This window comes from Dama dama, chromosome 17 (genome assembly GCF_033118175.1).
Source record: "Dama dama isolate Ldn47 chromosome 17, ASM3311817v1, whole genome shotgun sequence".
In the NCBI taxonomy this organism is placed as follows: domain Eukaryota; kingdom Metazoa; phylum Chordata; class Mammalia; order Artiodactyla; family Cervidae; genus Dama; species Dama dama.
Genome location: NC_083697.1, coordinates 61094727 through 61120447, shown reverse-complemented (window position 1 = coordinate 61120447; position 25721 = coordinate 61094727). Strand labels below are relative to the sequence as shown.

At 42.2% G+C, this 25721-nt stretch overlaps 1 protein-coding gene across 9 annotated transcripts in view; it reads right to left on the bottom strand.

Annotated features, from left to right (window-relative positions):
* C17H4orf19 (chromosome 17 C4orf19 homolog) overlaps positions 1 to 25721 on the bottom strand; it is a 78678-nt gene that overhangs the window by 21857 nt on the left and 31100 nt on the right. For 4 of the 9 annotated variants that reach the window (XM_061164532.1, XM_061164534.1, XM_061164533.1 and 1 more), the window contains exon 1: positions 20459 to 20558. The exons of the other annotated variants lie outside the window; for them this stretch is intronic. The gene's annotated coding sequence lies outside the window, so the exon portion shown is untranslated. Of the gene's footprint in view, positions 1 to 20458; positions 20559 to 25721 lie in introns of those variants that run through there. 9 annotated transcript variants of the gene reach the window in all.

The window sequence follows — 25721 nt, the reverse complement described above, 5'->3', positions numbered from 1 at the left end:
GTTTGATCTCCTACACATTATTCTAAATTTGTCCAAACTACCAACGAAATGAGATGGTACAATAAAGACATTTTCAGATAAGAAAAGTCTCAAAAATTTTACCATCCCTTCCTGGAAAGGAGTCTATTAGAAGATGTAATAAACAAATGAGGAAGTAAACCAAGAGGGGAAGGCAAGGAATATAAGAAATAGGACATTAAACACAGAAGAGAGACAAAAGGGATCCCTAGGACGATCGCCATGGAGATTCCAGAATCCCAGCACTGTGCACAACCCAGAGGAAGCTCATTCCTATTGGTAAGAAGGCTCTGGGCAGTCTTCTTTTAAGAGAAGAAATTGACAGAATCACTGAAGTATCCTACAGAGAAAAATGCACATGCTAGGGAAAGAATTTGGCGTCAAATTAGTGGTAAGGATGAAGAATACTGAACAAATGGAAAAAAAAAAACAGTCATTTGTTACCTTCAGAAAAAACCTGTGCAGGAAAGGAAATGTAGTTATAACTCTCTATACTTGGCTTAGCTGTGAACCAAGCACTTATGTAGTTATAAAAAATACTTGTTATTTATCTAGCTAAAACTGGAGGTGGGTTTCGATAGGGAGGTGGGACATTCCTTATGTGTGGTGGGGCAGCGGGTGGATGTTGAACCATCTTCTTCCATAGTGGAAGATAATGTCTAAAACTGAAAAAAAAAAAAAATCAAGAAATGGTAATAGAAACTCTCATTTAGAGAAACGGAGGCAAATAACCAAAATAATGAGCTAAAGAAGTGATTCCCTTTGAGGAAAGAAAGATGTGCTCATAAGTGGGCGGTCTGGGCTTCATCCGGAAATTTGGGAACCAGTCTAGTCCTAAAAGCAAAGTCAGGAGAAAGTGTAAACTAGATGATAGCAAGCAATAACAATGACGCTTTCAAATAAAGCTGATTCCCATTCATTTATCTAGCCTGCATTAATTATTTAACGCCTAGTACTGTGGAGAGAAGGGGGTGGCAGAAGATGAGATGGTTGGATTGCAATACTGATTCAGTGGACCTGAGTTTAAGCAAACTCTGGGAGACAGTGAAGGACTGGGAAGCCTGGAGTGCTGCGGTGGATGGGGTCACATGACTTGGAGACAACCATGGGCCAGGTCATGTGCTAATAACAGATGATCTAGCAAAATTAATTGCTTATAGCCTAGTGAGGTGGGCAAAACAAAAACAAGTAATTATGATCCGGTCCTGTAATAAAGCTTATCGGGAAAGCATCATGAAAACGTGGGGACCAACAGTCAACCTGCCAGAATATTCTAGAGCCACACAGTCCAACCTGGTAACTACGAGCCTTATGTGGCTATTTAAATTACTAAAAATTAAATACATGAAAAGTTCAGTTCCTGGGTTACACCAGCCAGCCACATTTCAACAGCTTGAAAGCCACATGTGGCTAGTGGCTGTCATATCAGATAGTGTGGACATAGAACATTTTTCTCACTGCAGAAAGTTCTACTTGATGGTGCTGGTCTACAGGTTCCTAAATGGTGATTTTTACAGTGTTTTCAAGTGCATGGAACCCCTGAAGGGACCACATTCCCTGTGGTCCACATTCCATGGGTCTGTTAGGAAGTAGAGTCTTGGTGAGTTTGATATTTAACTAGTTATCTGTACATGGAGTGGAACTTTTACTCTCTTTCAATTGGAGCCACTGCTGGAACTAGAAAGGAGTCTTTATTACACATCCTGATACTGTTTGGCCACAGATGTTGGGGGCAAATACTGATGGTGACTAATAGTTTTTGAGTCTTTGGGAAAGCATTTTTGTGTAGCAAAAAGAGGGGAGAGTTCTGGGGAACTCAGAAACTCCTGAGTTGGAACTTTTGCCCCACGAATTAGCTGTGTGGCCTTGAGCAAACCTCTCAACCTCTCTGGGCCTTTGTTTATTCAGATGTGAGGTATACAGATAATGCGAGAATCAGGATAAGCAGGTGCAGAAGCACAGAAATGGCAGCTGCCATTCTTTTCACTGTTCGGAATCTGCATGGGATGAGGGACTCTCAGTAGAGAAGAGGGTCTCCTCGTCTCTCATTTCTTCTCATCACCACCCTGATTTCTGGCTTTTTCAAAAAGCTCTCTCTTTGACCAGGAACTTTAATAACTATATCAGGAAGAGGAATTTAAGTTCAAGAAGGCAAAGGGAAGAAAGAAGGGGGAAGGGCACTGACATTCACCCAAAGCCCAGGACATGCCAGCCTGGCCCGCCCATTGTTCTGGAAACCCTCCCAGGGTCCCGAAGCTCAAGTGGATGAGATGGTGGCTGGAGGGGACGAGGCTGGCAGGTGGGGACACATCAACTCCCAGGAGTCAGGTAGGGGGCGCTGTGGACGCCACGCTCAGGGCCTGACTTGATGGGGTCCCCACGTCATCATAATAACCAGTGGCCACATGTGGCACTCACAGCGGCCCGAGAGTAGATGGCCGAGGACAACAGAACCAGCGTGTAACCTACCCACAGACTGGCTTTTACTCAGCATTTATGCCATACAGCCCACCCGGGGGTACTTCTCTAACTTCCATGAGAAGAAAAACCAACTTTCTTCCCAAGTGGAGTTAAATTCTAAATATGATAAGCCTCAATTGGCACCAACCCTGGTCGCCAGAATTAACTTTTCCTTGTAATTTGTAAATGCATTCAGGCTTGTTGTGGGGTTTTCTTTTATGGGTCTGCCCCCACCCCCACCTCTAAGCAGGGCCAATATCTGAATAGAAAGAACCAAAAGACCTCCAGCTGGGCTCCTTTCTCCCAACAAGCTTTGCAAGCTTTGCGGCATCTTCCTTGGATACGGTTCAGCTGGGGGCCTTCCCTGTATTCCAGGAGGAATTTCTGCATCCTCACAGAGGGGCCCTTTGTTGTCTGAGGTTGTGAGAAGTTAACCACTACTTTGCACACGGAAATATCTTTTCCCTCTGTGAAGCAATGATCAAAGAAGAATGCCATTTAAACCAAGGAAAAACAAAACTGTGATTTATCTCTAGAATCTCTATGGGAAAAAAGAAAGGCCCTAATTACTTCAGTAACACATGATCAGCTGCAGTAGAAAGTGTAAAATTCACTCATCTATTGATGGATTTTAAAGTTTAGTCCTTGGTACAAAGCCTAAGTGCTTTTTTAAAAAGCATACAAACATTTTTCCCCTCTTTTGCAGCTGCTCTGCTCACAAATACCTCCAATCTTTTTCAAATGCTTTAAGAATTTTTTCACTAAAAACATATTTGTATGTGTACATATTTATATATAAAATAGATATAATTACACAGACACATGCACAAATACATAGAAGCACACAACATTTAGGAAAAGTGTGGGAAGAAGCCTTAGTCAAGGAATCTAACCTGGGTTAGGGGCTCAGTTTTTCTCAGGATTTATTTTAGTTTATGTCCATTTGCATATCCATTTTACACAATATATATAGACAACTTCATGTATTGCTTTTTTTCCCTTTAACATTATATTTTGAGCCTTTTCCATGACAATCCATAATGTCCATAATGATTGTTTTAAATGGCTGCAAATTATTCCAATTAATTATGCCAGTTAACCATTTCTCTCTATTGCTTAACACTTCTGGAACTTTCCATTTTTGTTAAAGTCACCCTTCTTGCCGTTTCCAAGTTCCAAGTCTATGGTGCCAACCATAAGCTTTATATAATTGTAACAAGTGACCTGATTTCGATTTTCTTTGCGTTTCCATTTCTGAATTTTCTTCTGACACAAAGTAAAGATCTATAGGACCAAGCTGTTAAGAGACAGCCAGGAGGCTGTTTCTCCATCACAAACCAGGCAATGCTGCATCCACAAGGCATCACCGCTCTTCAGAGCTTTGTCCAGGTGAAAGCAAGGTGAACCTGCCCAGACATCACCTATCCAGGCAGAAATCCTCTTTTCCCAAACAGTTAAAAACCCCACACAGTAGATGCCAGGGAATCAGACCTGAATGCTTGTTGCTTAGTCACTAAGTTGTATCAGACTCGTTGTGACTCCAAGGACTGTAGCCAGCCAGGCACTTCTGTCTATAGGATTTCCCAGGTGAGAACACCAGAGTGGGTTGCCATTTCCTTCTCCAGGGTCTCCTCCTGACCCAAGGACCCTCATCTCTTGCTTGGCAGGCAGTGGATTCTTTGCCACCAAGCCACCCGTGAAGCCTGACCTGTATTCTTAACTTCTATTAATTTTCTGTTTTTTCTCTCTTTGCAGCACAAGCTCTTCCCAGGTGGAGGTCACAAGACATGTCCCTCTTAACAGCACGGGCCCCAGGAGAGATGGCTGTAAGCCATCCCGTACACCAGTTCACGCCAATGCCCTTTGGCTATTACTTTTTCTATTTAAGTCTGATTCTGTCTCAGTTGCCTCACAGATGTGGCATAAGAGATGTGTCTCAGATGTACACGCTGTCTCTCACGCCTTCATTTGCCAAAGGCAAGCAAGGGGGGATGGAACAGGAGGCAGGGACGGGGGGCCAAGTCACCACAGTTGTGGGGCTGGCAGATCATTTGTGAACGGGAGCTCAGGGAAGTTGGGGGCACAGGACTCTTTACTAGGCCCTGGGGATGGTAGTGTAGTTTACTCAACGTATGTTCAAAACCCAAACTTGGGCTCCAGATCGGAGGCAAGACTGAGTGTGTGAATGTGTGAGTGTGTGTGTGTGTGTGAGTGTGTGTGAGTATGTGTGAGTGTGTGTGTGAGTGTGTGTGTGTGTGTGTGTGTGAGTGTGAGTGTGTGTGAGTGTGTGTGTGTGAGAGTGTGTGTATGTGTGAGTGTGTGTGTGAGTGAGTGTGTGTGTGTGAGTATGTGTGAGTGTGTGAGTGAGTGTGTGTGTGTGAGTGTGTGTGTGTGTGAGTGTGTGTGTGAGTGTGTGTGTGTGTGTGAGTGTGTGTGTGTGAGTGTGTGTGTGTGTGGTGGCAGTGACGGTATCTGACACTTGAACATCCGGTTTGAGTTTGGTACTTGACGTTCATTATTTTGTCTTCTTCCCATAAATTGGAAATACGCATTACTAGCTCCATCTTATGAATATAGAGAATGGTTTAGCAAGCTTAACGAACTCATGTAAGGCTACACAACTAGCAAACGGTGGAGCTGGGATTCAGAAAGTTTTTAATTTATATCATGGAGTCTTCCTTACGACAGGATTTATGTCATAAAGCCTATCATCACGGGGGCAGGTAGGAAGTATGGGAACATGGGATACAGGAGATCAACTAACCCAGGCTTCCCATTCATGGAGGACCTCAATGTAGACTCTTGACCACTATCTCCAAGTATACAGCCAGAGCTACACGGACAGGACTGAAAGAAGACAATGTTTATCACACAGCTTTGAACTTCAGCCCCATGTTTCCATAGTAAGTTTCCCACAGGTCCCAGTGAACTAATACTTTCCATACAAATAGGAAAATTTTATCACCTTTATGCATGTATGCAATATTGCAGATCTGTACATGAAAGCTTTTAAAATATTCTCTAATTTTTATTATCCCATTCTGTCATTATTTTACTACTTTAATATACCAAGAGCCTTGAAGAGAACAATGAAAAAGTAATCCAGACCTCTTTCAACCTCTGAACAACTTGATCTGACATTATGGCTGTTCTAGAAAAATCAGGCTGCATATTCACCCTAAGTCAGACTTATGTGGAATTATTTCAGGGAAATTTTCAGAGCTGAAAGGTTCAGCTCTCATGTATCTCTTGTACGGACTTCACTGTTTGTGATTCTGTAAGTATCTGCATCTTAAGAACCTTAAGAGCTGTTAACCATGGATTACATACTTGGTATTGGCATAGTGAAAAAGCCGGCTTAAAACTCAGTATTAAAAAAACTAAGATCATGGCATCCAATTCCACCACTTCATGGCAAATAGAAAGGGAAGAAGTAGAAGCAGTGATAGATTTCCTCTTCTTGGTCTCTAAAATCACTGTGGATTGTGACCACAACCATGAAATTAGAAGATGATTTTTTCTTGGCAGGAAAACTATGACAAACCTAGAGTGTGTTAAAAAGCAAAGACATCACTTTGCCAACAAAGGTCCATATAGTCAAGGCTATGGTCTTTCCAGTAGTCATGTACCAATGTGAGAGTTGGACAATAAAGAAGGCAGAGCACCAAAGGATTGACGCTTTCAAACTGTGGTCCTGGAGAAGACTCTTGAGAGTCCCTTGGACAGCAAGGAGATCAAACCAGTCAATATTAAAGGAAACCAACCCTGAATACTCTTTGGAAGGACTGATGCTGAAACTGAAGCTCTAATGCTTTGGCCATCTGATGCGAACAGCTGACTTATCGGAAAAGACCCTGATGCTTGGAAAGATTGAAGGCAGAAGGAGAAGAGAGTGACAGAGGATGAGATAGTTGGCTGGCATCACTGATTCAATGGACATGAATTTGGGCAAAACTCTGGGAGATGGTGAGGGACAGGGAAGCCTGGCATGCTGCAGTCCACGGGGTTGAGAAGAGTCGGACAAGACTTGGCGAATGAACAACAACACTGACATAGGTAAGCAATCAATCACCAGCAGCTGTTGTTATGATGCTATTGGTCCTTCAGCTCCTGGCCAAGGATTCTGAAGCAAGAGCCCATCACTCTCTGCCCCAAGCTGGCCAGCCATGCCATGACTAACTGAGATGCCATGTATTAAAAGACGGACTTGAACACGTCAATTAAGTTGTCCTGGGACTTCCCTGGTGGTCCAGTGGTTAAGAATTCACCTTCCAATACACAGGACATGAGTTTGATCCCTGGTTGAGCAGATCCCCTGGAGTAGGAAATGGCAACCCACTCCAGTATTCCTGCCTGGAAAATTCCACGGACAGAGGAGCCTGGTGGGCTACAGTCCATGGGGTCATAAAGAGTCGGACACGGTTGAGCACGTGTGCCATCCATCCTTATGGAGAACTAAGATCCCAGATGCTCCAGGTGTACTAAGCCCACGTGCCGCAACTACTGAGCCTGCTGCGCTCCACAACTAGAGAGGAGGCTACACGCCACACCAAAGAGCCGGCATGCAGCAATGAAGATCTCATGTGCGGCAACTCAGACTTGGGGCAGCCAAATAAATAATTACATAGATATTAAAAAAAAATTAAGTGTCCCTGGCTAGTGAAAGTGAAAGTTGCTCAGTTGTGTCCGACTCTGTGCAACCCCATGGACGGTCCATGGAATTCTCCAGGCCAGAATACTGGAGTGGGTAGCCTTTCCCTTCTCCAGGGGATCTTCCCAACTCAGAGATCAAACCCAGGTCTCCTGAGTTGCAGGCAGATTCTTTACCAGCTGTCCCTGGCTAAATGTCTCCCATTTTACAGTGAGATCTGTGAAGTGTTACTGACACTCTGGTTAAGTTCTTAGTCTTAGCAGAGAAACAGTAAGAACAAAGAAATAGCTATTAAACTTCTATGAATAAAGATTAAAGTTAGAAACACAGCATTTTGCAGTGGGAAGCCCTGAGAAAAATTACTCTAGCCCACATGTATTATGGATTGGGACCTGCAGCCCTGAGAGGCTAAGTGATGCCCAGCAATAATTTTTCTAAACCATTCTGCTGTCCTTGTAGAGGTCTACAGTAAGTTACCTGATTTTGCTACATAAAGTTTTCTTGGAATACACCTATGTCCATTCATTTAGGAGTTGTCTCTGGCTGCTTTCAAGTTACACAGCAGTGTTGCGTAGTGGTGACAGACACTGTATGACCCACAAATCCTAAAATATCTACTTACTTTCTGGCCCTCTATGAAGTGCTGACTCTAGCTCCAAAGGATGAACAAAGTATATGAGGAGGAACCAAAGCATGCCAGAATCATGTGAGTGAACGTGGAAGCAGGTCTCTGGAGGCCTGCCAGTGGGCACCTGAGTGAGCTCGGAAGCAGCCTCTCCAGCTTGCATGCAGCCTGGAGATGACCACGGCTCTGGCCAATAGCTGGACTATAACCCCAAGAGAGACCTTGAACCAGAGGTGCCCGTTAAATTGTGCTTGGGTTCCTGGGAGATAACAAATGTTTGTTGTGTTAAGCTACTAATTGGCGGGGGCGGGAGGCGGTTACTGTGTTACACGGCAATAGATAACTAATATAATTGTAGCCCTGGTGGTGGAGAAACTGCCTGCCAATGCAGGAGACATCAGAGACACAGGTTTGATCCCTGGGTGGAGAAGACCCCCTGGAGGAGGGCATGGCAACCCACTCCAGTATTCCTGTCTGGAGATCCCATGGACAGAGGAGTCCGGTAGGTAACAGTCCATACGGTTGCAAAGAGTTAGACATGACTGAAGTGTCTTAGCATGCATGCATGCAGCTGGGCTCACCTTTTCAAGGTGAGTGAAATTCTGCCTCCCAGGTTTAAGGCCCACTGTGATCTGCTCTGTGGAGCTTTGTGAACCCCTGGTCCCCAACTCCAGTGGAAGCATCTGTGCCGACTCTTACGCAGACTCTATCCCTTGGTCTCGTGGTCAGTAACACAGATGTCTGTCTCTCTGGCTGGTGCTGTGGCTTATTCAGTTTTGTAACCGCAAAATCTAATTTACTACCTATTATTCATAATAGCATAATAATATTATTAATAAATAGTGATAATATTGAGTGCTTACTATGCATCGAGCACTTTATGTGCATTATCTCATTTAACCCTCGTAACAGCCCTCATAATAATATCTCCAAGATATTATTCCAAGGAGATATTATTCTTAAGCCCATTTAATAGGGGAGAAAACACAAGTTACACAATTGCCTTTTATCCTCTAGTGAACAAGTAGGAGAACCAAGATCTGAGCTCTGACTGACCCTGAAGCTGCCACACTCTATCAACTGAGACCACATTACCTTCCACACTTAAGGGTTGGCATGCTGTAACTAAGACCCAGCACAGCCAAATAAATAAGTATTTAAAAAAAAAAAAGAGAGAAAAAACTACTGACTTTTAGTTCACAGCAAATACAGAATCAGAATGAAACGATTTCCCACTCTTTGTCCCGGCACCCATGGCAGACCTAAAGGAGGTCAGGAAAACAAGCAGAAGTGGAGAGGGCAGAGCCTGAGGAAGGGGAAAGGGACGCTGGGACCAGCTCCCGACACCCCTTTCCCACTTCCTGTTCCTCCACCTCCTGCTCTTGGAATCACCGTGGCTGCACACCCCCACCCCATCTGCAAAAACCCCCCACACAGTGGTGGGATAATGAGGAGAAATCCTCAATTCTTTCACACTGTGGGAGTTCTTACTGGACTGCCCTGAGCTCTCTCCTCCCTGGAAAGCCCTCTTCATGTTGTCTAGCTGACTATGACTTCTCACTCCATCTTGGCCTCTTCCAGAAAGGAGAGCACCTTGGATCCCCTGGGCTATGCTAGTTGTCCTGGTTCTGAACTCCCACAGGACCCGCTGCACCTTTCATACAAGAGTCATAATTTTTTGCAGTTGCATCCTTGGTGTGTAGAAAAGTGCTTGACATACATTTGACTGATTTTAGATGAATAAAGGAAAGAATTTTTACCTGTTTCTAGGCTGTTCTGTGCTAGAATGTAAATTCCCTAAGAAAACTGTCTGGTGCTCAATCCAGCACCAGGCATGCAGTGGGAGCTCAATAATATTTAACCAGCTGGCCCTAAATGTCTGGCCTTATACTAATAGATTCAGAGCAGTAGTTCTGATTAAAGGGAACTGAGGTCAAGAAATGGCTTCAGGGTTCAGAAGACTCACCAACTGTGACCACGCTTGAATGGACTCCCAGGATCTTTCTGGACATGGGTTCTCATGATTTAAGTTCCTAGACTTCATGATGCCATTACATCAGTGTGTGCTCATCCTCTAAGAAAGTATTATCTATCTAGTCTGCTGAGACTGCAGCCAGATGATTTAAATTGTATGGTTCTTTAAATTGTATGTTTTCTTCAAAAGTTAAAAAAAAAAAAGATTGGGTTTAAATGGGTTACCTATTTCATCTTGCTTCCTTAAATGCCACACACACACAAATACCAAAAACCAACAGAGCTTCCCTTCCAACCAACAGCAAAATCCCAGGAGACCAAAAACTTTCTCAGGATTTCCTTTAAGTGTTATTTCTGATGAGTGAGGTAAAATGGACACCACCCTCCCAAATAAAGAACTTGATGTATTTTTCATATCAAAACCAGAAAAAAAGAAGATGCTTAATAATCACTCAAAAAATGTGCACTATACTTCTATTACTTAGCAATCCACTTACTTTTCTAAGGGAACTGAGAACTCTGCAGACATGGTCTGTCTCCATTAGATGCCTGTCCAAACTTGAGTCAAATATATCTTGGTCAGTTATTATTTTTATCTTTTCCACTTAAGCATTCCTAATCCTATATAGGCAATTTTCCAGAAAATAATGGGAACTTCCTTAGCTGTTTTTTTTCCTTCCTTCATTTCTTTCATTAACAAATATGAGATGTCCATAAGATTAAGGTTAAAAAATTCTTCCTTCTTGGAAGGAAAGCTATGAAAAAACTAGACAGTGTATTAAAAAGCAGAGCCATCACTTTGCCAACAAAGGTCCATACAGTCAAAGCTATGATTTTTCCAGTAGTCATGTACAGATGTGAGAATTGGACATAAGGCTGAGTGCCAAAGAATTGATGCTTTTGAACTGGAGTGCTGCAGAAGACTCTTGAGAGTCCCTTGGAAAGCAAGGAGATCAAACCAGTCAATCTTAAAGAAAATCAACCCTGAATGTTCATTGGAAGGACTGGTGCTGAAGCTGAAGCTCCAATGCTTTGGCCACCTGATGTGAAGAGCCGACTCATTGGAAAAGACCTTGATGCTGGGAAAGATTAAGGTCAGGAGGAGGAGGAGAAGATAGAGGATGAGATGGTTGCATGGCATCACTAACTCAATGGACATGAGTTTGAGCAAGTTCTGGGAACTGGTGATGGACAGGGAAGCCTGGTGTGCTGCAGTCCATGGGGTCGCAACGAGTCGGACATGACTGAGTGACTGAACTGAAATGACAATGGGGATAATGCTGTTTCTAGCATGATTACAAGGTTTAGAGATAGGGCATACAAAGGTCCTAAAATAGTGCCTCAAACATAACTAAGTGTGAAGATGGTGGCAGAGTCACTGAAAAGACTCCTTTTCTGAACACACATGGACCCGTCAGGACACTGCTTCTTCTCTTAATAGAGATGTGCTTTGCAAATGTGACTGTGAGTGAGTCAGAGCAAGCCAGGTCACAACAAGATTTCTTAGGTATATGCAAGATGGTTACTTGGCTTCCTCAAAGCACTATTTCATCTCTTCTCAGAAAAAAAAAAAAAGTGAAGGAAAACTTGTAATTGGGAGTGTTTTAGCAGACCCAAAGGGCAACTTCTAATAGTAGACATTTTATGTTGAATCATGGGCATGAGTTTTCTCCTGTGAAATCAGCATAGATAATAGTCATGTGGGGAGGGTCTTGTTTAGATGAATGAAACTCTCTTAAGAGTGTTTGATACTTTCAAAAATATGCTGCCCTGGAACATCTATCAATACATTTGGGATTCCAAGCCTCTTTAGACCCTTTTTTTTTTTTTTTTTTTAAAGTAGATATTTAAAAATTACAAATACAAAAAGGTTTATATATTTTTTTTAAAAAATGTGGAATAGGAGTAATGAAAGGTGAAAAGTGAAAGTGTTAGACGCTCAGTCATGTCAGACTTTTTGTGACTCCATAGACTATAGCCCGCCAGACTCCTCTGTTCATGGGATTTCCTAGGCAAGAATACTGGAGTGCTGGGTATTAGCTGCAGCATGAAAACTCTTAATTGAGGCATGTGGGATTTAGTTCCCTGACCAGGAATTGAACCCGGGTCTACTGCTTTGGAAGCTCGGAGTCTTAGCCACTGGACCGCTAGGGAAGTCCCCCCTTATGCCTTCTAATAGGAAGGTAAATAGGCTGAACTGATTCCATATTTCCCCCTCTAGAATATGGCATTTTCTTCTAAGAATAAAAAGAACAACCCATTTGTTATGTGTATTAATCAGGTCAAATCTAAAGGAAGTCAGGATTCTAAGACCTCACTTGTCCTTTAATTGTATATGCATTTAGAAACCCTATTCTTTATTCTGAATTTCAGGGACACCAAGGATTAACTGTCAAGCCATGGGCAATTTCAGCAAATGCTACGTATTTCAAGCACAGAAGGGGTAACAGAGCTACTGGGAGTTAGCTTAACCTTAAGATATAAGAAAATTTTAACAATAACACATGATCATATGGTTAAGGAGAAGATACAAAGGAAGGAATGTATATGAATTTCAAAGCTAGAAATACTAAAAGAAAAAATTAATGGCTGTAAACTAAAGTACCTAGTTATATTTATGTAGCACATTATTGAAGACAATTTGATATGTGTTTCTGGGGAAATCACAGAATTTAGCCTAGAAACATTTTACGCATAAGGACTTTAGGTAATATACTGTTAAATTTAAACATCATTCAAATTCATAGATTTCAGTGAGAGCTGCTATATCATCATGCTTCATTAAAACTCAAGCTAGGTTCCTGGGTGGGAAACATTCTAAATGGGGGGGAAAAAGCACAAAATATGATTAACCAAATATGACAAGCTGTCAGAATTAAAACCTCAAACTATATCTATGGCTGATTCATGTCAATGTATGGCAAAAATCACTACAATATTGTAAAGTAATTAGCCTTCAACTAATAAAAATAAATGAACTATAAATAAATAAATGCTCAAACTATAAGCATTGAACCAGATTACCTAAATTGAATTTTTAAGAGTAATAATAATAAAATGTATGTATGTGAACACACAAACTTAAGCTTGAAAAAGGGGGAAGTTTTTCTCTCCTGGTGGAGTTTATATAATGTATACTGGGCTAGAACTGTTGATGAGAATAGTTCCTTAAACTATAGTGTCTTTAAATTTGAGTACACACTGCTAAACCATATAATGTAAGTTTAGAAGGAATGTAAAGTAAATGTATCAGTTCAGCCCAGTTTAGTCGCTCAGTCGTGTCTGACTCTTTGCGACCCCATGGACTACAGCATGCCAGGCTTCCCTGTCCATCACCAACTCCTGAAGCCTGCTCATGTCCATTGAGTCAGTGATGCCATCCAACCATCTCATCCTCTATCGTCCCCTTCTCCTCCTGCCTTCAGTCTTGCCCAGCATCAGGGTCTTTTCCAATGAGTCAGCTCTTTGCATCAGGTGGCCAAAGTACTGGAGTTTCAGCTTCAGCATTGGTCCTTCCAATGAATATTCAGGACTGATTTCCTTTAGGATGGGCTGGTTGGATCTCCTTGCAGTCCAAGGGACTCTCAAGAGTCTTCTCCAACACCACAGTTCAAAAGATTAATTCTTCGGTGCTTGGCTTTCGTTATAGTCCAACTCTCACATCCGTACATGACTAATGGAAAAACCATAGCTTTGACTAGACGGACCTTTGTTGGGAAAGTAATGTCTCTGCTTTTTCATATGCTGTCTAGGTTTGACATAACTTTTCTTCCAAGGAGCAAGTGTCTTTTAATTTTATGGCTGCAATCACCATCTTTTATTTTGGAGCCCCCCAAAATAAAATCTGTCACTATTTCCATTGTTTCCCCATCTATTTGCATGAAGTGATGGGACCAGATGCCATGATCTTAGTTTTCTGAATGTTGAGTTTTAAGCCAACTTTTTCACTCTCCTCTTTCAAGAGGCTCTTTAGTTCTCTTTCAAGAGGCTCTTTAGTTCTTCCTTTGCTTTCTGCCATAAGGGTGGTGTCATCTGCGTATCTGAGGTTATGCTTTTCAAGTTAAATCCTTGAAACCTTCCTTCCCCAGCCTGTAGGGGGCACATTTCCTGCCTAGGAGAACACTGTGGTCAGTCAAGATAGGCTTCCTCTCTCCTGGCAACTGCAGAGGAACTGGGGATTTTGTGTGAAACTTTTTTCTCTTCTTTCTTTTATTGCTTCACCAGGGTTTGACCTCATCAGACCTACACTGGAGCAGTTCTGCTAGTTCTTTTTCTCCCTCTTCCCCAGAGAAGTGCTCTAACAGCTTACATCTCAGGGTTAAACTCCTAGCATGTTCTCGGAACTTTACACACCTGTGCAAGAGTTAAATGCCAAACAGAAAATCCAGCCTTGGGCCCCCTTGGCTGGGTGTGGCCGCAGGTTGGCTGTGTGGCTGACTGTTATTGCTAAACAAACCCAAACTCGAAGCCCCAACTGCTGCCAAGGGGTAGTGATTACACAGTCAAGAGGAGGAGAGGTCTGCCCCTCCTTGCTGACAACTCAGAGGAAAGCATGAGGTTCCTTTAGTCCGAGCTCTTCAACTCCCACAGTGCTTTGCAACCATTCGTATTCAAGCAGTACCTGGAATAAAAACAAACCCAGTGCTCGCTCTCCTGGCGTTGGGACTCGTCATTCAATTCAGTAGAAACGGGCAAACACAATTTAAAAAATTCTGAATGAAGCCAAAAATCACCATTTCTATTTGTATATTATGATTCATCCTTCAGGCCTAACTTCTGATGAAGCTTAATGTATATTACAGCCAAGGCTAGGAATTGACTTTGAAAAAAGAAATACTATATAAAAGGTATACTATTCCCCTCACTTGTTGCAAATTGCCTTGCATCATTTCAAGTGAGCTAGGCAGTTTTTTAATGCCATTAGGTTTTTAGTCTACTGAGGCACTTTAGAACTCTGATGGAAATACAAAATCCCCAGGCCCCAGTATTTCGTAAAATATTGCCATATGTGCTCAATCACTCAGTCACATCAGATTCTTTGCGACCTCACGGACTGTAGCCCACCAGGCTCCTCTGTCCATAGGATTCTCCAGGCAAGAATACTAGAGTGGGTTGCCATTTTCTCCTCCAGGGGATCTTCCTGACCCGGTGATTGAACCCATGTCTCCTGCATCTGCCGCCGTACAGGTGGGGTCTTTACTGCTGAGTCACTGGGGAAGCCAAATAGTGCCATAAATTTAAACAATTAAAAGGTATTGTACATACGTAACTATATGTATCTACAACTGTGCTGGCCATTGTGGAAAACTTAAAAACTATGTGACTGACTCTTTCCAAGAATTTGATAATCTGATTAAGAAGCCAAATCCAATACATGAGGCAATCTGATGGTAACTAAACATAAAATAACACGGTACCGCAGTCCAGTCCTCAACTTAGCTCTGCCTGCGTCCACTCTCTGGGCTAAGAATTTACACATCCCCTTTGCTTTAGTGTCTACAACTTAATTTACTTCACCATACACAGTATGATATAAATGTTTCATTTATTAAACTTTAGGGGGTAGTGAGAAATTTACATTTCAGGGTGATCAACTAGTACCTAATCAGGAAGTCCAAACATAGAAGAGGTCATTAAATGCAAACCCACTGTCCACTTATTAAGATATGAATTGGTGAATGGCATAAATGGGTTTTCACTGGTGAGGTCACTGATATATTAACCAGGAAAAAAATGTTAGAAATAGACACTACCTGTGGGATTTAAGGGACACAGTCCTGGCTTCCTTAGCTCCATGTAAACAGGGAGTAGAATCTAGAGTTTACACCCTTAGGCATGTTGCATGATTCCCAGTGGTTGCATGGGAATTGCATGGATTCCCAGTCCTGTGATCTGTCCTTGGATTACATGGTCTCTGGTACCTGATGCTGACTATAAGAGTAACAGAATCCTGTGTATGGAATATTGTCTGGTCCGACTCAATCTTTTCGGCAGGGTGGTGGCAGAACTTAGAAGGACAGAGGATTGGGGTTTCAAGTTTACAAAACAGGTTGCTACACTGGTTTGTGTCTGCTTGCAAATAAAAATATGTATGTGGAGAACTTGGTCTGAGACTTGCTTTCATTACATCTTAACAGGGGTGATGCTGGAGACTGGCTAGTTCTCACCCACCTCAAACTTTCCTCTGGCTGCTATTCTCTAAGCTGGATCCCACCTAGTTTGATTCTTAGATGCTTGAAAGAGCTACTTGACGGTCAAATGCAACTTTGGCCCTTACAGGTGATATGGCTGATTATGCTGGTTGGGGTTTCCCAGGTGGCACTAGTGGGAAAGACCCTGCCTGCCATGCAGGAGACAGAAGAGCCTCGGGCTCAATCCCTCGCTCGGGAAGATCCCCTGGAGGAAGGAAACCACTCCAGTATTCTTGCCTGGAGAAACCCATGGACAGAGGAGCCTGGTGGGGTACAGTCCCTATGGTCACAGAGAGTCAGACACGACTGAAGTAACTCAGCACACACGCACGTATACTGGTTTACTCCCATTGAATGAGGATGGCAGCACCCACCTCCCAGGTGACACAAAATTTAAAACAATTATGTACGGAGCCCTGTGGGGCTCATTCATTGCTAGTTTCCCTCCTCTGCATTATTGTGCCCTTGTTATTCTTTTCCGATCCCAGAGGAAACACATGGATGTTTGTAGAACTGAAACGAATAATCTCTTTCTCTCTATTCTCCTGTTTCAGTTTCTCTGGACTGAACGAATTTTGGAATTGTAAACTTGGCACCTATAATTACTCCAACTTATATCGGGATTCCTCGAATCATCAGAGGCTAAAGTCCTTTGGCCTTTCCCTTTTTTAGCACCTGGGGTCCTACCTCACCCCCTACTGGAATCCAGTGTGTGCCCATTCATCCCTCTTGGACTCTCCATGGGTGATGACTGCTTTGGCGTCTCTCCATATCCCCTCAGTCATTTGCCTTAGACAACACTTCAGAAGCGGGTATCTATTTAACCTTCACTTCATTAAAAAAAAAAAAACCCTTTCTTCACGGCTTAGCAAAAGATGAGAAAGTGTCACAGAAAGGCTTTGGGGGTGGGTAGCCAACCTCCCAGCTGGCTCCTGTGATCCCTGCCTCCTGGTATCGCATCTTCGTGAGGTCCTCTTCCCACACTGATGCAGGGCTGGCCTGTGTGTTCAATAACACAACGATATGATGTGTGATTACCAAGGCTAGGGTAGGTTAGGTTAGGAAAACCATAATTGCTCCTGCAGTGGTCTTCCAAGTGGTTCACTCCGGGGGAAGCCAGCTGCCCCGCCGTGAGGACCCTGATGCGGTGGAGAGGCCTTGTAGAGGGGAACCCGCGGAGCCACCTCGGAAGTGCCTCCCCCAGTGCATCAAGCCTCAGTGACTGAAGCCACAGCCAGACACCTGAGAGCAAGCTCCAGAGAGACCCCACTCTGGAAAGGCACCCGTGGCTGCTCTCACATTCACGGCCCTCTGTTTTGCTCTCACCACGAGAGAAACTTCCAGGCTTCTGCTGAGATGGAGGAGGTGCTGCCACCCAGGCGCTTGCAGTTGGGACAGGAGGGTGGGGTGTCACCTGCTTCTTAAACACAGTTCCACCACTCCCACCATTCTGGCCCCGGGGGCCTCTCCCCTCAGCCCGCAGCACCCACCGCTCCAGTCATGGAGCATTCTGAGTACCCTGCCAGGACCGCCCCGGCAGGCCAGTGGTTGAAACTCCGTGCTTCCAATTCCGGGGGCATGAGTTCAATCCTTGGTTGGGAAGCTAAGATCCCACATGCTGTGTGGCCAAAAAAAGAAAAAAAGGTGGGGGAAGAGGGCATGAAAACTGATGGGATTCATCTGTCCCATTTCCAGCTTCTGGGTCAGCGTTCTCAGGCCCACTGGGTGCATGGCTACTCATCCGCCTACTTTCTTTAACACCAGCAGCAGCTGCCTTGGATCTCTGAATCAGGGGAAGGTCCAGGTAACACTCAGGGTGCGTGCACACATACGTGCTCAGTCGTTTCAGGTGCATCCAACTCTTTGCGACCCCATTGACTGCAGCCCGCCAGGCTTCTCTGTCCATGGAATTGTCTAGGCAAGAATGCTGGAGTGGGTTGCCATGCCCTCCTCCAGCGGACCTTCCTGAACCAGGGATCGAACCTGAATCTCTTATGTCTCCTGCATTGGAAGGCGGACTCCTTACCACTCGCACCACCTGGGAAGCCCAGTATTCAGGGTGGGTACCATACAAAGAGAGGAGAATGAAGTAAATATGCATTCAGTATCCCAAGATTCCTCCTGTCTCCTCACCCTCAATCTCCCAAACAAACACTGGCAGCCAGACCCTTACCCTCGGGGCAAGAGTTTACAGGCATTTTCTAAGGGGATCTGGCCAACACAGGAGGAAAGCTGTAAAATGACTGATGGTGGAAGTTCCCTAACAATAGCTCAGCCAGATCTTACAAGTCGCCATCAATAAGTGCAATCTATCTCCCACCCTCACATTTTCATTTGGAACTTTAGTTAAACTCCCTCACTCTTATGTATAAGAACATTAATGATTATCAAATAGCTGAGGAAAACCAAAAAACAATATGGAGAGATCAGGAACTATGGAGTAAAAAGAAAATTTCAAAAAAAGATTATTAAAGAATTCATAGAGATAAGAGAAATATATTGTCTCATGAAGCAAGAAAATGGTACTGTTTAAAAAGAGAAGAACAACAAAAAAGCCTGTTAGTTATTAAAAATAGGACAGCATAAATAAAAACTTGACTTGAAAGAATTTAAGTTAAAAGTGAAAAAATTAGAGTGAAAAGACAAAGAAACAGATCACAGGAGAGCAAGAATAAGAAAAGCAGATCAATAATCCAGGAATTCCAGGAGATCTAGAAAGTAACACAAAAGAAAACAAAACACCCACAGGAGAAGAAAATATCAAATATTTTCCAAGAAAATTTCTCAAAACTGGAGGGTAGATTTTCTAGATTTAAAGAGCCCAGTGAGTTTCTAGTTGTTGTTTAGTCACTAAGTTGTATCTGACTCTCTTGCATCCCCATGGACAAGTAGCCTGCCAGGCTTCTCTGTCCATGGGATTTCCCAGGCAATAATACTGGAATGGGTTGCCATTTCCTTCTCCAGGGGATCTTTCCAACCCAGGGATCGAACCCGTGTCTCTCACATTGGCAGTCGGATTCTGTACCACTGAGCCACCACGGAAGCCCTCGAGTTTCCTGTACAATGGATTAAAAAAACAAAAACAAAACTCACAAAAGCCTGCACTGAGGGGGGATATCACTGTGAAATTTCCCAACATATTCAACCAACTTTCAGAGAAGAAGATAAGAAAATACGTATATATATACCCACACACACACACATACATATATATGACTGGGAACTGGAGCGGTGACTGGAATTAAAATACTCAGAGCAGCCATTCTGTGACCAAGGCAACAGCAGAGCCATGTCTCCAAAATTTGGAAGAAAAAAAAAAAAATCTGAGTGAAAATAATTTCCAACATAGAACTCTCTATGAAATCATGTTATCAGTCAAGCGAGGTAGAATTACAGACATTTTTAGACAGGCAAGTTCTTACATAATTTTAAACTTCATATGCTTTCTCTCAGGGAGCTACTGTAGATATAGTCCATGAAAATGAGGAAATAAAACGAGAAAAAAGAGGTCTATGAAATAGGAGCTCCAACACAGGAGAGAAAGGAAGGGACCTTGTGGAACTGCAATGACAGAAGATCTCAGTAATAACCAGGCAGAGGGGGCAACCAGCCCAGATGAGCAGGTGAGCAGTCTCTGAGAGAGATTTCTTCAAAAGCATGAAAATGGACAGAATGGATACAATACCTGATATGAAACTGATAGAATCATGGAACACCTTTGGAGAAATTATATACAACTGGCAAATATTTCACTACTGAATGAATATTTAAGTACATAAAACACACACATACAAGCCAAACAGACAAAAATAAACAAGTAAAAAGAAGATTATTAACTCTAGGAATAGGTTATGCTGATAAGAAAAAAAAAAATAGCATATGCTCCATTTCTGAATTGCACGGTCATAATAATGTAAACTGTGAATATTTTTCTAATCAAAACCGAGATGACACTACACTGTGAGGATGGCAAGTGCACACAGTATAGAAGAATAAAGAGCTAAGTCCTCGTGTTTGTAGGGGAAAGTCAGCGTACAGTGATGTCTCTGAAAAAAGCAGGAGGTGGCGGTACTTACTTGCCATTAAGATATATGGAGGCGGAGTGGAAAGTAGTTTCTCTGGGGGAGGGGAAAAGAGGAGCAAGAGCCTGGGACCTGCTCATTTTCTTAAGGAATCTTGTAGAACTAGCATGTCTTTTAAGCTGTACCCTGCTATATATGATTTTGATGAAAACTTCAAAAATAATTTAAAGTGTAATAGTATATAGACAGCTAATGTGTACTGCTTTTTCAAAATAACACCTATGTAATTTTGATAAATAATATTTTGGCTGTTTACTTTCCTTCTTCATAAATTGAGAGGGTTGGACTAGACCTCTGCATGTGTATGTTTTTTTGTATCTCTTTGTACATGTGCCTGGACTTGTGAACATAAATACACAGAAATCTGATAATCAACAGTGGAATTCCCCTGATTATTTGATCATTAAAAATTAGTATGTATTATCTACATATTTACAAAGACATAATCTGATCCTACCGAATGAAGGAGAGCAAGGTGGCACAACCATCTATCGATTTGTAGAGAAACGCCTGAGGTTGCACTTCTGTCTTCCTCTGTCCATGTGAGGGGAGACACAGGAAGAGACTAAAGTTCCCTGCTGTTTAGACTCTGGCCTGTGACGCAGGTACGGTGATGCGGGCCTAAAAGTTAATATTTATCCATCTCAGGGAGTTAAACTTGGCTTGAGAACTTGGGTGGAGGCTGGGAGTAGAAGGAAAGTGCTATAAACTCCGGTAAAGTTAATGCTTTAGCATAAATTTGTGCTAAAGTCAATGTTAACCTTGGCAGCACAGCCGAGTCACTGGCATCTTCTCTAGCATGTGCCTAGGAAGTTGATGGTGAGTCCTTCAACTTTCACTTCACTTTCAACAAAACCAACACTAAAAGGGGGAGGCTAGGTATGGAGCTCGGAATTAAAGAGAAATATGAAGATTGTCCAGTTCAAATCTCCCATTTCTTCCTAGCTTGGTGACTGGTAATTCAATCTCCCTAGGCCCTGAATTCTTCATCCATGAATACTTATTTCATATAGCTGTTAGGAGAAGTGTATGTGTTAACACCTGCAGAACACTGAAAACAGCGCCTACATGTGTCTTCTCTAAAAACATATGCAAAGAACAGAACTGATGTATTGGGGTCTTAGATTCACGGCTGGTGTGCACTTTCATGGGCTCTGGCGTGCTCTCTTTCTTTAACCTGGACTTTATTTATGTAACCTGGTCTTCAGAATAATGGAAGCTCTAAGAAGAGAGACTTTCCCATGACAAATTTGGTCAAGTCAGTCTCAAAAAGTCAAGGAACACATTGTTCATTGACCATAGTAATCCTGTTTGGCAAAATCTCAGGTTACATTCATTTGCACCAACGTTTAGTATCTGACGCTAAAGCTTTCCTTTGGACACCAGATGTATTTGGCATTCTTGGATGTGGTGGACAAACTCTGTCCTAGTGCCAAGTCAACAAGCCCAACGACTGGCTTAAGGACATGCTCGCATTCCTTTTTATTATTCCAGGTCCTCAACAATATCTGGCCTAGAGAAGGAGGTTGCTTGTTGAATTTAAAATGGAAAAAAAAAAATTTGGTATGCTTCTCATAGTTGAAAGTTATACAACCATACATTACAGTTACTCACAATTCTCTCATCTATGAATGCAATCTTATTTTTCTCACTCATTTTTTGTTTATACTAAAATTTTTATAGGTTAAATCACTATTTTAAATGGAATGTTACCAGTATGTGTAATTTACATTTAAAGAAATTAATAAAGAAGACTCATTGGAGGGAAGTAATACTGTTTAGTTGTGAGCTGTATTTTTGCCTTAAAAAAAACCCCAAAGAATATTAATTCCTTATCAGATATATATGGTTTCCAAATATTTTCTCTCATTTCATAGGTTGGCTTTTCACTCTACCATTTCCTTTGCTATATGCAGCTTTTTTAGCTTGATGCAGTCCCATTTGTCTATTTTTGCTTTTGTTGCCTGGGGTCTTGGTATAAGATCCTAGAAATCAATGCCAAGATCAATGCCATGAAGGTTTTCTGTCATATTTTTGGAGTTTTATAGTTTCAGGTCTTAGGTTTACGTCTTTAGTTCACTGTGAGCTGCTTTTTGTGTATGGTGTAAGATAAGGGTCTAATTTCCTTCTTTCGCATGTGGATATCCAGTTTTCCCGACTGTCTTTTCCTCATTGTGCATTCTTGGCATCCTTGTCAAAGATCAGTTATACTTATGCTACAGACCCGAGGTCTGTGTGCCCGAAAAAATGGGATTGTGCTTGTGTGTGCTCAATTGCTCAGTTGTGTCTGACTCTTTGCGACACCAGGGACTGTAGCCCCCCAGGTTCCTCTGTCCATAGGATTCTCTAGGTAAGAATACCAGAGTGGGTTGCCATACCCTCCTCCGAGGGATCTTCTCAACTCAGGGATCGAACCTGAGTCTCCTGTGTCTCCTGCATTGGCAGGAGGATCCTTTATCCACTGAGCTACCTGGGAAGTCCCCAGAATGGGATTAGTGCCTTTATAAAAGAGACTCCAGAAAGCTCCCTAGTGCCTTATGCCACCTGAGGTTACAGCAAGAACATAGTTCTCTATGAACCAGGAAGTAAGATCTCACCAAATACTGAATCCCAACACCTTGTTCTTGGATTTCCCAGCCTCCAGAACTGTGAAAAATACATTTCTGTTTTTTACAAGTCACCCATTCTATGGCATTCTGTTACAGCAGCTTCGATGGACTAAGATTCCATGTATTTGTAAACTTATTTCTGGGCTTTTTATTCTTTTCCATTAGTCTGTATGTCTGTTTTCAGTATCAAACTGTTTTAGTTACTGCAGCTTTGTGATACACTTTGAAATCAGAAAGTGTGATATCTCATGCCTTTTCTTTCTCAGGTTTGCTCTGGCTATTCTGGGTCTTTTGTGGCTCCATATGAATTTTAGAATTGTTTTTCCTTTTTTTGTAAAAACATTTTGAGATTTTGAGATTCTGACAGATGTTGCATTGAATCTGTAGATCACTTTGGGTAACAAGGGCACCTTAACAATATTAAGTCTTCCAGTCCATGAACGTGAGGTGTCTGTTTATTTCTGTCTTCTTTATTTCTTTCATCAATGTTTTATAGTTTTCAGTGTACAGTTCTTTCACCTCCTTGGTTAAACTTACTCCCATACAAATAAAGTATTTTATTCTTTTTGATGATACCTTCACTGGGATTGTTTTCTTAATTTTCTTTTTGGATAATCTGTTTTCAGCACATAGAAATGCAGCTGGTTTTTGTATGTTGATTCTGTATCCTGTGACTTTACTGAATTCCTTTATTAGTTTTAATTTGTGTGTATGTGTTTGTAATCTTCAGGCTTTTCTATATGTAACGTTCTGTGGATTTTTATAATCATTTCATAAATGTTGTTAGATAACAGGTTACTTGAGAAAAGTTAGATCCTGAATTAAATGAGAATAAAAATATTTGGAGGGAAATACAAGTGAATATTTATCTAATTAAAGAATAAGGAAGGATTTCTTTTTTTTTTTTTTTTGGTTACTAAAGTTCTTGAAAAAACACAAGTAAAAGATTAATAAGTTACATAAAAAGCAAACATTTTTCACCTTAAAATGTGAAAAACTGCAAAGATCAAATGAAACATTTGTGACACAGATGATAAAGGGTCACTATCTTTAACTTTAAAAGGGTTCATAGTTCAGTAGGATATTTATTAAAGATATCAACAACAAAGGACATGACCAACCAATTAAGAAGTGAATAAATATTAAAGACAATGAACATGAAAAATTATTCAGAGTTAAAGCAAAGACTGAATCTTGATGAATACTGCTTAATGTAAAAAAAGCATCTATACTAATAAATTGGTTTAGTAATAAATATATGAGACCTCTTATTTGAAAAACAAAAAACTGATCAATCAAATACATAAACAGAAGTGAGTGTGGTAATAAAGCAGGTAAAGAGTTTCAGAGAGCAAGGATTGCCCAGCAGTGTTAAATGACCCTCAAGGGTCAGGGAAGCAAAGGACTGTAATGCCTCCCAAGTTCAGCACCAAGAAGGTAACTGGTGATCTTGGTAAAGGCAGTTTTGGTGCAGGGGTGAATCTGGAAGCTAGACTGCTATGGGTTACCCAGCTTCCTCAGTAGGAGGTGAAGAAGTGGAAACATTACCCATAAAAACTCTAGAGGGAAACTGATTGTGAAAGGAAGGTGAGAGAGAATGAGAAAGAAGAAAGCAGGATTAAAGGAAGGTTTACTTAAGTTGAGAGTTTTCAAGTTGTTTGGATATGCTGGTTGGAGACAGTGGGAAGAAAGCGAGGAGTTGAAGACAGAGGAAAGAGAGAGGATTATAGCTGGAATAAGGTCTGTTAGCAGGCAGAAGGGAATAAAGGAGGATCAATCAGCCTCAGACAGGAGACGGTGAGAAATGAGATGGACCTATGCTCAGGGTCTTCATTCTACGTCTTCCTGTTCTGCAGAGGCTAGAGAGCAGAAAAGAGCCCCCAGCCTCACTTGTAGCAGGGTTCCCAGATCCACTTGGATGAAGACAAGCCTATGCAAGATGGGGGGCTTCCCAGGTGGCACAGTGGTAAAGAATCCACCTGCAATGCAGGAGACACAGGTTCAGTTCCTGGGTTGGGAAGATTCCCTGGAGTAGAAAATAGTAACCTACTCTAGCATCCTTGCCTGGGAAATCCCATGGATAGAGGAACCTGGCAGGCTGCAGTCCGTTGTGTTGCAAGAGTCAGACACAGCTGAGCAACTGAGCACGCATGCCTGCAAGATGAGACAGGGAGAAGGGAGGGAGGCAGGGGCTGGACTGCGGCCACTTCTGCTTTTTCTGCTAGCAAACCCCACAGGGATGCACTGGGTTTTCCATCAGCAGTGTTCCAGCACCCTGGTGCTGTGTGGACGTCAAGAGGCAGAATGTGGGGCATTGGTTTTTTTGTCTGTGCAGACCCCTGAGTTGTGGTATACTTCTAGGGCCATCACTCACGGCAGCTCATGGTCTAACCCCAGCTAAGGTAGTGTTCCGCTGACCATTTCCAATTCCCCCTCTTTCTGGTTGTGTAAGAGGAGGCAGCTCCCTGGGAGGGTTACTTGTATGGCGGTATTTGTTGTTTTGGTGTTATTGAGCCTACTACTCAAGCCTTTCTGGGGATATTGTAAGCATTCGATTCCTTGTATTAAATTTCCTTTTGCTTGTAATGGCTAAATAATTTCTGTTTCTTGATTGAAAGGGACATCTCCTTCTGTGTTGAGAGGGAAGGAAGAAGGGATGTACATGTAGATAAATGTGTGTGTGTGTGTGTGATGAAAATCTCCCCAAATACAGGAGTTTTTAAGCTATGGTGTTATAGAGCCTCAAGGAGTTCCTGGATAGGGTTCAAGGCATCAGTAAACTTAAATGAGTAAAAGTCATATCTCCTTCTTTCTGAATCTCTAACTTAAATTTAGTATCTTCTTCAATTCTGAATGCAGGCATTACATTACAGCACTGCTGGCAGTTCCTGTGACTTCACCCTTAACAGAAAGCAGGCATTTTCACAATGTTTTAGAGCTGTTGTAGATCCCAAACATTGTTTATGCTCATAACTATGGTATTTATTAGACTCCTGCTAGATCTTGGTCTGTAATATATTTATAAAGAAACGCACACTGATGTTTTTCCAAAGAAGACATCAGATGACTAACAGGCACATGCAAAGATGCTCAACAACACTAATTACTAGA